This window comes from Sorex fumeus, unplaced genomic scaffold (assembly GCF_029834395.1).
Source record: "Sorex fumeus unplaced genomic scaffold, SorFum_2.1 ptg000122l, whole genome shotgun sequence".
Taxonomy (NCBI): domain Eukaryota; kingdom Metazoa; phylum Chordata; class Mammalia; order Eulipotyphla; family Soricidae; genus Sorex; species Sorex fumeus.
Genome location: NW_026606179.1, coordinates 40,385,830 through 40,397,757, shown reverse-complemented (window position 1 = coordinate 40,397,757; position 11,928 = coordinate 40,385,830). Strand labels below are relative to the sequence as shown.

The 11,928-nt window shown below is 49.2% G+C and overlaps 1 protein-coding gene across 7 annotated transcripts in view; it reads left to right on the top strand.

Moving 5' to 3' along the window:
- Positions 1–5,096: 5,096 nt before the first annotated feature.
- CNOT1 (CCR4-NOT transcription complex subunit 1) overlaps positions 5,097–11,928 on the top strand; it is a 104,985-nt gene continuing 98,153 nt past the window's right edge. For 3 of the 7 annotated variants that reach the window (XM_056135689.1, XM_056135690.1, XM_056135688.1), the window contains exon 1: positions 5,097–5,185. The gene's annotated coding sequence lies outside the window, so the exon portion shown is untranslated. The remainder of the gene's footprint in view (positions 5,186–11,928) is intronic. The other 4 variants (XM_056135692.1, XM_056135693.1, XM_056135691.1 and 1 more) reach the window with 2 other exon arrangements.

Genomic DNA, 11,928 nt, shown 5'->3' with positions numbered 1-11,928 from the left:
TGACTGTCTTCAGTGTGTGTGTGTGTGTGTGTGTGTGTGTGTGTGTTTCTCTCCTGTTTTGGTTAATTGATATATAATTGATATAACAAGGAAAGGGGTGTGATTGACTCTCCATTCTCACTGGAGTTTATTTAATTAAAGCTCAAGGCTTAGAATTAAAAAAAAAAAATTGGTCTTATGGCCATATCCAGCAGTACTCAGGAAATATTCCTGGCACATTTCTCAGAGTTGAGCTCCATGGAGTGTTGGGAATAAAACTTGGGCCTCCTGTATGCAAAGCATACACACTAGCCCTTTGAGCTGTCTCTCTAGCATCTAAGCCATCAAGTTTCACTGTTACTCTCCTCCCGTTGTTCATCGATTTGCTCGAGTGGGCCCAGTAACGTCTCCATTGTGACAACTGTTACTGTGTTTGGCATATCTAATATGCCATGGAAGCTTGCCAGGCTTTGCCGTGTGGATGAGATACTCTCGGTAGCTTGCCAGGCTCTCCGAGAGGGTCGGAGGAATCGAACACTGGTTGGCCATGTTGGCTGCTTGCAAGGCAAACGCCCTACCTACTGTGCGATAGCAGCCCCATCAAATTTACACTTTATTTATTTATTTATTTTTAGGTTTGGGGACACAATTGGTAGTGCTCAGGGCTTATTCTGAGCTCAGGGATCACTTCTGATGGACTTGGGGGACCATACTGGGTGCTGATGATGGAAATTTGGGTCAGCCGCATGAAAGACAAATATCCTACCCGCTGTACTATTGCTCTGGTCCAACAATTTATTCAATTTGGAGGCCACATTTCACAGAGCTCAGGGTTCGTTCCTGGTTCTGCGCTCAAGAGTGATCCCTCGTGGTGCTCAGGGGGCCAGTGTCTGAGAATCAAAGTGGAGTTTTGGCATGTAAGGTAAGTACTTTACTCCTCTCGGGATCCTGAACCTTGTGGAGGTTGTCAGTCATTTTATTGTAAAAATTTATTATTCTTAAATTAAAAATTTGGGGGGTTTTGGGGTCACACGTGGCGATACTAATTACTCCTGGATTTTCATTCAGTAATTACTCCAGGCATTGCTTGTAAATCTTCCTTTGGGATAGGTTTCCTCTATTGGGAAATGTAAGGTTAGCCAACATTGGGGGTTGATAATGCTTGAACATGCCCTCTCCTGCATTCCCAACGCAAATTTCTTTCTTTCTTCCTTCCTTCCTTCCTTCCTTCCTTCCTTTCTTTCTTTCTTTCTTTCTTTCTTTCTTTCTTTCTTTCTTTTCTTTCTTTCTTTCTTGCCTTCCTTCCTTTTTTCTTTCCTTCTTTCTTTCTTTCTTTCTTTCTTTCTTTCTTTCTTTCCTTCCTTCTTTCTTTCTTCCTCTTTTTTCTTCTTTCTCCTCCTCCTTCTCCTTCTCTTTCTTCTTCTCCTCTTCATTCTCCTTCTCTCCTCCTCCTCCTTGTCCTCATCCTCTTTCTTCTCCTCTTCCTCCTCCTCCTCCTCCTTCTTATAGGTCACACTTCGTTTGAATCCTGAGCACCTTCAGGCGTGGCCCAGCACCCTCACACCAAAAGAAAATGCATTTCTTCCCCTTTTTTTCAGGGAGGAGTGTCACACTTGACGGCACTTAGAGACTACTCCCAGTAGACTCGGTGCTGAGGGTGCTCCCAGTCGTGCTGGGGGCCATGCAGTGCTAAGGATTGAAGTTGGGGCTCCTGCAAAGCAAGTGATGCGGCCCATTGAACTGTTTCCCCAGCCCATCTGCACAATTGTGGGACACATTTTGCTAAGGAAAGAATCTGAGAATTCAAATAGAAATTCACGGAGAACACCCAAACAAACACCCGGCGATGCACAGGCATTATTCCTGGTTCTGCGCTCAGGAATTACTCCTGGAGGTGCTCAGGGGACCATTTGTGATGCTGGGAATCGAACCTGGGTCGGCCGCAAGCAACCCAAACACCCTACCTGCTGTACTCTGGCTCCGCCCCAACAAATGGTATTGTTTTCAGAGTCCGTTTCACTAACAGTTGACACTCTGGACTAGGATCACTTTTTTAAAATACATATTTGGAAAACATCTGATCACTAATGAATGATCGAATACAAAAAATTGGAGCCTGAAAGGTCACCCTGGGGGGCAAGGTGTAAGAGGCGGTTGCTGAGCTGTGAGCCCTGGAGGCAGTGGGCTGGGCTTCTCACCCTTCTCTGCCATTGATGAGGTATGTGACCTTGAGCAAGGGACTCCACCTCTATGCCTCATTTTTATGAACTGTGAAACGGGGCAGGTTCAGACCCTGCCTTACTAGGTCCTGATAAAGTATGAAAGTTTGTACTTTTAAAATATATCTGTCCAGGGCTGGAGCAATAGCACAGCGGGTAGGGTGTTTGCCTTGCACGCAGCCAACATGACCAACACAGGTTCGATTCCCAGCACCCCACATGGTCCCCTGAACACCGCCAGGAGCAATTCCTGAGTGCATGAGATGAGCCAGGAGTGACCCCTGAGCATCGCCAGGTGTGACCCAAAAAGCAAAATATATTATATATATATATATATATATATATATATCTGTCCACTGTCCAAACACGGTCCTCCCATTGTTCATTGATTTTTGCTCGAGTGGGCCCAGTAATGTCTCCATTTTGAGATCACTTGATTAAAAAAGGGCTGGAGAAATAGCTCAATAGGCTAAATGCATGCCTTGCTTGTAGGAGACCTGGGTTTAAGTTTTGGGATAGGTTTCCTCTGTTGGGAAATGTAAGCCAACATTGGGACATTGGGGGTTAATAATGCTTGAGTAAGCCCTCTCCAACAACCCTAATTCATATGGTACCCCGAACACTGCAGGAGTAAACCCCAATCACAGGACCAGAAGTTGCCGCTGAATACTATTTTGTGTGTCCACCAAATTAAAACATAAAACAGGGGCTGTAGCCATAGTACAGGAGGAGGGTAGGTTATTTGCCTTATACATGAGTGACGCAGGTGTAATTTTCAGCATCCTATATGGTCCCCCGAGTCTGCCAGAGGTGATTCCTGAGTGCAGAGCCAGGAGTAACCCCTGAGCAGCTGAGCATCACCAGTTGTGGCCCAATGCATTTCCCCCCTCCCCCATCCCAAAAACCCAAAACTGAAAGAATCCCAGGATCCCACAGGAAGTTTTTGGCTTCCTGAGAACCCAGAGCCACCATTTGGGAAGCCACTTAATACTTGTTCTGGAAATTGCAAAGAGGAAAAAACAGCAGCAGCGAGGGAAAGTGAAGCTACTTTCCCAGGTTACACAGGAAGCCAAGGACACAGTCCTCCGCTTTAGGACTTGGGTTTCTGAACTTCTCAGTGCGCTGTATTGGGATCCCTTAGATATCCTCCGGTTGAGCAGAGCAACTAAAGTTAGAACCATTGGGTGTGCAGGGCATTGCAGGTTTGGTGCTAGGCACAGAGCCAGGAGATGCCGAGCTGGGGGGAGATGGGAACTTCCACATAGGTTGTCCATGAGTCACTCTGGAGAATATTAGTCAAAATTACGTAGTCAAAATGACTGTCAGTTGAAATTACTGACTCGTGTGGTAAATGGGACTGGAAAACCGGAACATGAGGTCACAGGGAGTTTCTTCCAAGCACTCCCAATAATTTTATCACACTTCGCACAGGTTTCGAAGTCTCAAAGTCCCCTTTAGAATTCTAGGGATTTTTGTCTGACCCATCAAATAAGACTTGTTTCCGAGCACTTATATTTCTCTCTCTGACTATTCTGGAAAACGATAAGTTTGTAAAGTTCCTCCAGAGTCTGGGATGCACAATTAATTGCGAGATGAAGGACTGGAAGAAGAGGGGCAAGGTGAGTCATTGACGGTTGCTTAAACTATCCTGTTTATAAATAGGCCTCACTATAAGGTAGCTCAGTAAGTAAAATCGTTTGTCCAGGAATGATGTTCAACGGTCTTTATTTTTTGGGTGAGGAGGGGCCTTTCGGGTCACATCTGGCTGTGTTTAAGGCTTACTCCTGACTCTGTGCTCAGAGATCACTCCTGGTGATCGGGGATCATAGGGGGTGCCGGGAATTAAACCTGGGTCGGCCACGTGTGCAAGAAAAAAACGGTCAGTTTTGAGCTGAAGTTGTGAGCCCAGTGGTCGAGGACACGCTTTGTATGTGGAGGACCTGGGTTTAATTCCAGCGACATTACCTCAACAAAAAAAGGAGGGTCAAAATGGGTTATGTATTATTTTTTACTATTAAAAAAAAAAGTTTAGCAAAAAAAAAAAAAAGAAAAGAAAAAAGATCTAACTTTCTGGATGAAAGTGAGGCAAGCCCGGAACAAGTGGCCCCACTGCACAGACTACATCCTCCAGCATGCTCAGCTCCGACGGGGACGCAGGCAGTGACACATTCCTTGGCGACAAGAGCGGAAAACTACATATCCCACGGGGCAAAGGGGCCCCCGCTCTAGTTACTGCCTGGCTTGCTTTCGGGTAGCTGGCGTTCCCCGCCAAAGAGACACGCGGGGTGGGGAAAAAAAAAATTTTTTTTTTTTTGAACTGGGAAGCCCCGCAAGTCAATCGGACTTGGCATTTTTAAAGAGGCAGGAGACTGGGGGGGGAAACCAGTAATGCAGCCTAAATCCAAGGAGTTCCCGCGCACGGTGGCGGGGGATTATGGGCCCCCCTCCCTTTATTGTTTCTCGGAGGCAGTGCCAGGTCCTTATTGGTCGAAGAGCTCGAGGGCAGGTGGGAAGTCCGCGAAGCCCCCCAGAGCGAAGTTCCTCGCCTCTCCCCATTGGACCCCACCTCGAGCGCAGGCGCGAGGCTCCGACTCGAGTCCCCGAGGGACGGGTGAGCGGCAATTGGCCAAAATCCGCGCAGTCGGCGTCCCGATTGGTCGTTGCTAGCAGGACCCGGGTTTCTTCCTTGCCGTCTGCGAGAGCTGGCCTGTGATTGGCTCAAACTCGGTGGGCCCCTGCCGCTGATTGGGCGGGAGCCTCGGCTGGCCGGCGGCCGATTGGCCCGAGCTGGGGGCCGGCCCTCCTCCGGCGGGCAGCGAATGATGAAATGGGAACGGGGAGGGGAAAGGCCGCGACGTGAGCGCGCGACCTCGGGCGCCATTTTGTAGAGAAACAAGCGGAGTTAACCGAAGAGGGGGGTCGAGGAGAGCCGGAGTCGGGGGGCCCAGGAGTTTTCCTGTGTCCAGCGCCGCCGGAGCCGCCTTAAGGTGAGGTGGGCTGGGAGCTCGGGGGCCGGGGGGCCCGGCCGAGGGTCGGGTCCGGGACGACGGGTGTCTGTGAGGAAAAGGGAACGGCGGTGGTCCCGGGGCCACGGGGGAGCGTTTCCCCGAGCGCGGCCGAGTGTTGAGGGACGCGTCGGGAGCGGGCCCGGAGCGCGGCGGCCGAGCGGCCATCTCCTCCTCCTCTTCCTCCTCCTCCTCCTCCTCCGTCGGCGGCGGCGGCGGCGGCGGCGGCTGGCCGCGCGCGCGCGCGAGATGAGGCCGGGGTTGGAGAGGAGGAGCCGGAGTGGCCACCCCCCCCACCCCCGGGCCGGGGCCTTGGAGGGGCGCTCGTGAGGGCGGCTGGGCCTCGGGCGCCCGCTCGAGCGCCTCAACGGCCCGTTTCTCCACGGGCTCTCGGGGGCCCGGGCGGGGGGGGGCGGTGGGGATCACGGTGTGTGTGTGCTGGGGGGGTGCGTGGAGGTGGTCCCGGGTCCTGGGCGGCGGCTGCGTGCGTGGATCCCGGCGCGGGCTCGGCGGCCTCCTCCCGCTGCCCCGCCGGCACGTTGTCAAAACTCGGGGTGTTTCGGGGCCGTCGGTGGGAGGGGCGGGCGGGCGGGCGCGCGCGAGCGAGCGACCGACCGAGCACTTCCTTGTTGCTCGTCACAGGTTTGGTCGTTCCCCCCTCCCCGCCCCTCCCCCTCACTCCCGGTTCTCTCTCTCTCCCCCCCCCCACCTCCCGTCGCGCCTCTCGCGTCCGCGCCTCTGCAGCCCCCTCGGGCGCCCCCCACCCCACCCCACCCCCAGCCAAGTACCCCCCCCCCCATCTCCTCCACCTCCTCCCCCGGAGTGAGCCGAGCCCACCGTCGGCCCCGGAAAGGGGTCACTTGAGGCCGAGCCCCTCCAGTGGCTGGTTCTTCAGGACCGACCCCCCTTTCCCCGCGGAGTGGAATAACCGCCACCCCCACCCCACCCCCAACTTGGCTCCCGCGGGTCTGGAGCCCTCAAGCCCCTCCCAGTGCTTTCCCCCCCCCCCCCCATACACACCCTCTTGCTCGCTCACTCCGGCTCCCCCACCCAAACCCCCTCGCCGAGGAGGACGTGACAGAAGAGAACGCTGTCGCAAAAAGAAACGCGGGAGAAGGCAACTTTTCCCTTGAAAAGTCCCATCCGAGACGCTCCTGTGTCGTCGCCCCCCCCCTCCCGCCCCCAACCCGGATTAAAAGAATTTTTAAGGAAAGTTTTGGGTCTCCTGCCTGAAAGCCAAGCAACGACTTCATCTTCCGTTTTATTTATTTTTTTTTTCTGCAACTCGATCGCCTTGGGGGGGGATTTTGCGATCATAGTTTGTAACCGAGTTTGAATGGAATTGAAGGTGTGTGTGTGTGTGTGTGTGTGTGTGTGTGTGTGTTTTAGTTTGTTTATGGGCTACACCTGGGGCTTGTACCCTGGCTCCGTGCTCAGGAATCACTCCTGACGGGCTCTGGGGACCGTGTCGGGTGCGGGGAATCGAACCCGGGTTTGCGGTGTGCAGGGCAAGCCTCGCATCTGCTGTGCTACTATCTCTCAGGACCATGGAGTTCAGCAATGTGTGTGTGTGTGTGTGTGTGTGTGTTGGGGGATCGGGAGGCGTACCAGCAATAGCGATGCTCAGGGATTATTTCTGGCTCTGCACTCCTGTTCCTGGAGGTGCTTGGGGGGACCTTATGGGATGCAGGTCGAACCCCCATCGACTGCCTGCAAGACGAGCACCCTACTCTCTACCATCACTCCTACCCTTGGAATTAAGCTCCGCCCCCCCCCCCCCCCATGAAAGTAGAAAACATTCTGACATCCCCTTATGGCATGTTTAGGAATAGGAGTGAAAAAAGTGAGTGGACTGATAAATTAGGTCAGATGAAGAAGGCTTAATAAAAATGACTTGTGTAGGTATTTAGGTTTAATGTATCATTTGTCAGTGACCCCTCTTGACAGCTTCCCCCTTAGGTGATTGGCAGCATAGTTTTATCTATTAAGATATATAGTAACACTTTAATTGTGTTTTAGGTCTCTGAAAATTGTTACTTTGTCTGAGGGGAAAGTGAGCTGATCTTACAAAAAATTTAAGTCTCTCTCTCTCTCTCTCTCTCTCTCTTGCTTTTTTGGGTCACACCCGAAGATGCTTTCAGGTTACTCCTGGCTCTGCACTCAGAAATCACTCCTGGCCGCTATTCATGGGATTGAATCTGGGTTGCCTTGTGCAAGGCAAACACCCTTCCTGCTGTACTATCGCTCCAGCCCCTATTTTTGCTTTGACTAAAATGGTAGCAACACAATAAAACTTGGAGAGTTGTTCTCTCTTCAAGAGGTGTGTGAAGTGTAAGCTTTGAAAAATGACAGAGGTGACAAGACTCATTTCCCTTCTCTAAAATGGTATTTTCAGAAGTTTAGGGTGTGGTTTTGTGGCATTGTGGTGAAACAGAACTGAACTGCTCTTGGTTCACTGTGAAGAATTACTGACTTAATTTCTTTTTAGCATATAAATTTTTACTGGCAGTTGAGAGTCCCTATATCTAACGTAGATCTTATCAGCAATCTTGTGATATCTTCCTGACTTGGAACTGCTGTTAATAAGGAAAAAAAGATTTTTTAAAACCTATTTTAAGGAATACTTTCAAATTATCCTGGAACGTTAATCCCTTCTCCCCTTGTTTTTTTGGGCCACACCTCGGGTTGCTTAGGGGCTACACCTGGTTCAATGTATAGGGGTCACTGGTGGAAGTACTTGGTTGATCAAACAATGCTGTCTGTAGAATCCTTGACTTCATGTTGGTTTTCCCAAGTTTATTTTGGTTAGCTATTTTTCCTTTTTTGGGTCACACCCAGCGATGCTCAGGGATTAGTTACTCATAGCTCTGCACTCAGGAATTACTCCTGGCAGTGCTCAGGGGGCCATTGGGATGCTGGGGGTTGAACTGGGTTTGGCCATGTGAACGGCAAACGCTCTATCTGCTATACTATTGCTCTGACGCTATTTTGGTTAGATTTTTGACCTAGTTAATGAAAACTAACCAGATTAAATTTTTTGAAATTGAGTCCTTTATAGACTAGGTAATGTGTGATTACAATCACGTCATGGTCACGGTCCTCCCGTTGTTCATCGATTTGCTCGAGCTGGCCAGTAACCTCTCCATCGTGAGACTTGTTGTTACTGTGTTTGGCATATCGAATACGTCACGGGTAGCTTGCCAGGCTTTGCCATGCGAGCGAGATACTCTCAGTAGCTTGCCGGGCTCTCCGAGAGGGGCGGAGGAATCAAACTCGGGTCAGCCATGTTGGCTGCATGCAAGGCATGCAACGCCCTACCACTGTGCTATCGCTTTATCCCGTGATTACAATAGTGTTTAGATTTATATGAATCTCTTGCTTGTTTTTTTTGGGTCACACCTGATGATGCTCAGTAATAACGCCTAGCTCCGCCATTCAGGAATCAGTCCTGGATCGATCATACTGGATGCAGAGGATCAAACCCAAGTTGCTCTGTGTAAAGCAAATGACTTACTTTCTGTATTGCCTCTCCAGCCCTTATAAAAATCTTTCTTAATTCCCTCCCTCACTCTATGATCCAGGGATGCTCAAGCAGTCTGTGCATGTCAGGGTTCATTGAGGGGATTGTAGTGCATTCATGCTTGGAGAAGTTGGCACTCCTTTAGATGCAGTGTTTGCAAGTGAGCTTTCTGGAAGTCACATTCTTAGTTAAGTTCCATGGTTATGGTTGTGGTGTTGGGGTGGGGTCGCTCTTGTGTTTACACATGTGTTTACCAGAAGTTGGTACTTATTTTCGATTTTTTTTGGGGGGAATCACACCCAGTGATGCAAAGAGCTTACTTCTGGCTCTGCACACAGGAATAAGTCCTGGTAGGACTCAGGACCTTATGTGATTTGTGGGTCAAACTCAGGTCAGTAAAGCAAATAACCTGCTTTTTGCTATACTGTCTTTCTGGCCCAGAAGTTGCACTTTCTAATCACAGCACTCAGATTTTTTTTTCCCCACTTTCTGGGTCACACCCTGTGATGCTCAGAGGTTACTCCTGGCTCAGCACTCAGAAATCACTCCTGGTGGTGCTGAGGGGATAATATGGGATGCCGGGGATTGGACCTGGGTCCCCTGTGTGCAAGGCAAATGCCCTACCCGTTGTACTATCGCTCTGGTCCCCCAGATCTTTTTCCTGATAGTGCTCAGTAGGGATAACATCTCTCTTACACTTCACTGTGTTCAGAAATAGTACCCCTGGGGACTGCAGACAGTAGGACTCCTACTATGGCTCTGGGTGCTTGTGGGAGACCTGGGAGTTGAATTTTTGATGTAGCTTTGTGAGGCATGCACTCAAAGACTGCCCTATTTCTTTCTTTCTTTTTTAACCATTAGGTTTTGTTTATTAACATTTTCTGGTTTATACTTGGACCATTAAATCAGAGTAGTTTCACAGCCCCCAAAATTCAAATATTTGAAGAATGAGAACTTCAACATTTGGTTCATACGAGTTCTTTTCTATAGCAAAAGCTTTGTGGAAAACTCTTTTGCTCTCATTTTTTAATTAACAAATCTTTTTATTTTTATTGAATCACCATGAGATACAGTTACAAATCTTTCATGCTTGAGTTTCAGTCATACAGTGATCGGACACCCATTCCTCCACCAAGTGCGCATTTTCTACCATCAGTGTCCCTAGTATCCCTCCTGCCACCCCCACCCCATCCCACCCCCTGCCTCTGTGGTAGGCACCTTCTTTCTCTCTACTTTGGGCATCATGGTTTTCAATACAGATACCATGGTTTCCAGTACAGATGCTGAGAGGCCATCATATGACTCTTAGTCTGCTTTCAGCACAAATTTCCTATCCCAGTTGTTCCCTCCAACCATCATTGACTTAGTGGTCCCTTCTCCATCACAACCGCTGTTTCCCCCAGCACATAAGGCAGGCTTCCAAACTATGGAGTAATCCTCCTGGCCCGTAGGATTGCACTATTTCAACTAGTCCTTCAGGCCAGAAATTGGATTTTTATTTTATTCTGCAAGGTAATAAACATTTGCCATCAGAAAGTTGGGAAAGCAATAATTTTAATTGAATGCTCAGATAAATGATTAGGTAAAGTAAAGGCCCTCCCGTTGATCGTCGATTTGCTCGAGCGGGCCCATTGGAGACTTTGTTGTTACTGTGTCTGGCATATCAAATACGTCACGGGGAGCTTGCCAGGCTCTGCCGTGCGGGCGAGATACTCTTGGTAGCTTGCCGGGCTCTCCGAGAGGGGCGGAGGAATCGAACTCAGGTCGGCCATGTTGGCTGCGTGCAAGGCAAACGCCCTACCGCTGTGCTATCGCTCCAGCCCTAAATGATTAGGTACTTTAGGATAAAACTTTTTTTTTTCTTTTTTCTTTTTGGTCACATCCGGCAATATACAGGGGTTGCTCTTGGCTTTGCAATCAGGAATCACTCCTGGCATTTCTCAGGGGACCATATGAGATGCTGGAATCAAACCCAGGTTGGCCGCGTGCAAGGCAAATGCCCTACCTGCTGTACTAGCGCTCTGGCCCTTCTCATAATTTTTAAAAACACATTCCAATTTAAAGTAGACTCAGAGCCTTTGACAATACTCATATGCTTTATATTTATATTTGTAAGAATGTAGCAAAACAATAAAACTCTTCTTTTGCCTTGGAGTCATACCTTTGGGTGATGGTACTTGGTGGCAACTAGCTTGGTGTTCTTGGTTCTCTTGGTGCTCTAGTGCCAGGATTGAACCCTGTTCTTGAACACTGACCTCCCCCACTCAGAGCATTGTTTAGCGCTTGAGCTGTCTTTTCTATTTCAAAACAATAAAACAGATTGTTCATTGAAAAGTATTGTTTGAAATACCAGTAATTAGACATGTCTACTTAATCTAAATTCCTTGAGTTGAGAAATGGGAGCGTACATTTAAAAAATGCATTTCTGGGGACCAGATAAAGTATAGGGCTAAGGCCTTATATAGATAACCCTGTTTTGATTCCTGTGGTGCATCACATATGGTCCCCCAGCACCACTTGGAGTGATTCCTGTTTGTGACCACAGTTTCCCTCCCAAAAATGTAGATATGGGGGATAATTTAACAGACTGGAGTGCATACTTTTGTTTATTTGTGGGTCTCCTTTGGGCCATACCCAGCATGCTCAGAGGTTCTCCTAGCCCTGCACTCAGGAATTGCTCCAGGGCTCAGGGGGCCAATCATGGGACACCGGGGATTGAACACATGTTGGCCCCATGCAAGGTAAACTCTCAGTACTTGCTGTACTGTTGGAGCACAGAAGTCCAGGTTTGGTTCCTGGCAACCACATAGTACCCTGAGTACTACCTATTAGGAACAGCGCATTTTCTATTTTATTTTATTTTTTGACCACACCATGTGCTCAGGAATTAATTTTGGTGGAGACCTTATGTGGTACCAGAAATGAACCCCTGTTGACTGGGTGCAAGGCAAGCACCTTCTATTCTCTCTCCAGGTCCCATTTCTTAAATGTTGTTTAGCGCCTCAAAATTAGACTTCCATTGTAAAATTAAAAGGCCCCTCCTGTTGATCGTCGATTTGCTCGAGCGGGCCCAGTAACGTCTCCATTGGAGACTTTGTTGTTACTGTGTCTGGCATATCGAATACTCTCGGTAGCTTGCCGGGCTCTCCGAGAGGGACGGAGAAATCGAACTCGGGTCAGCCATGTTGGCTGCGTGCAAGGCAAA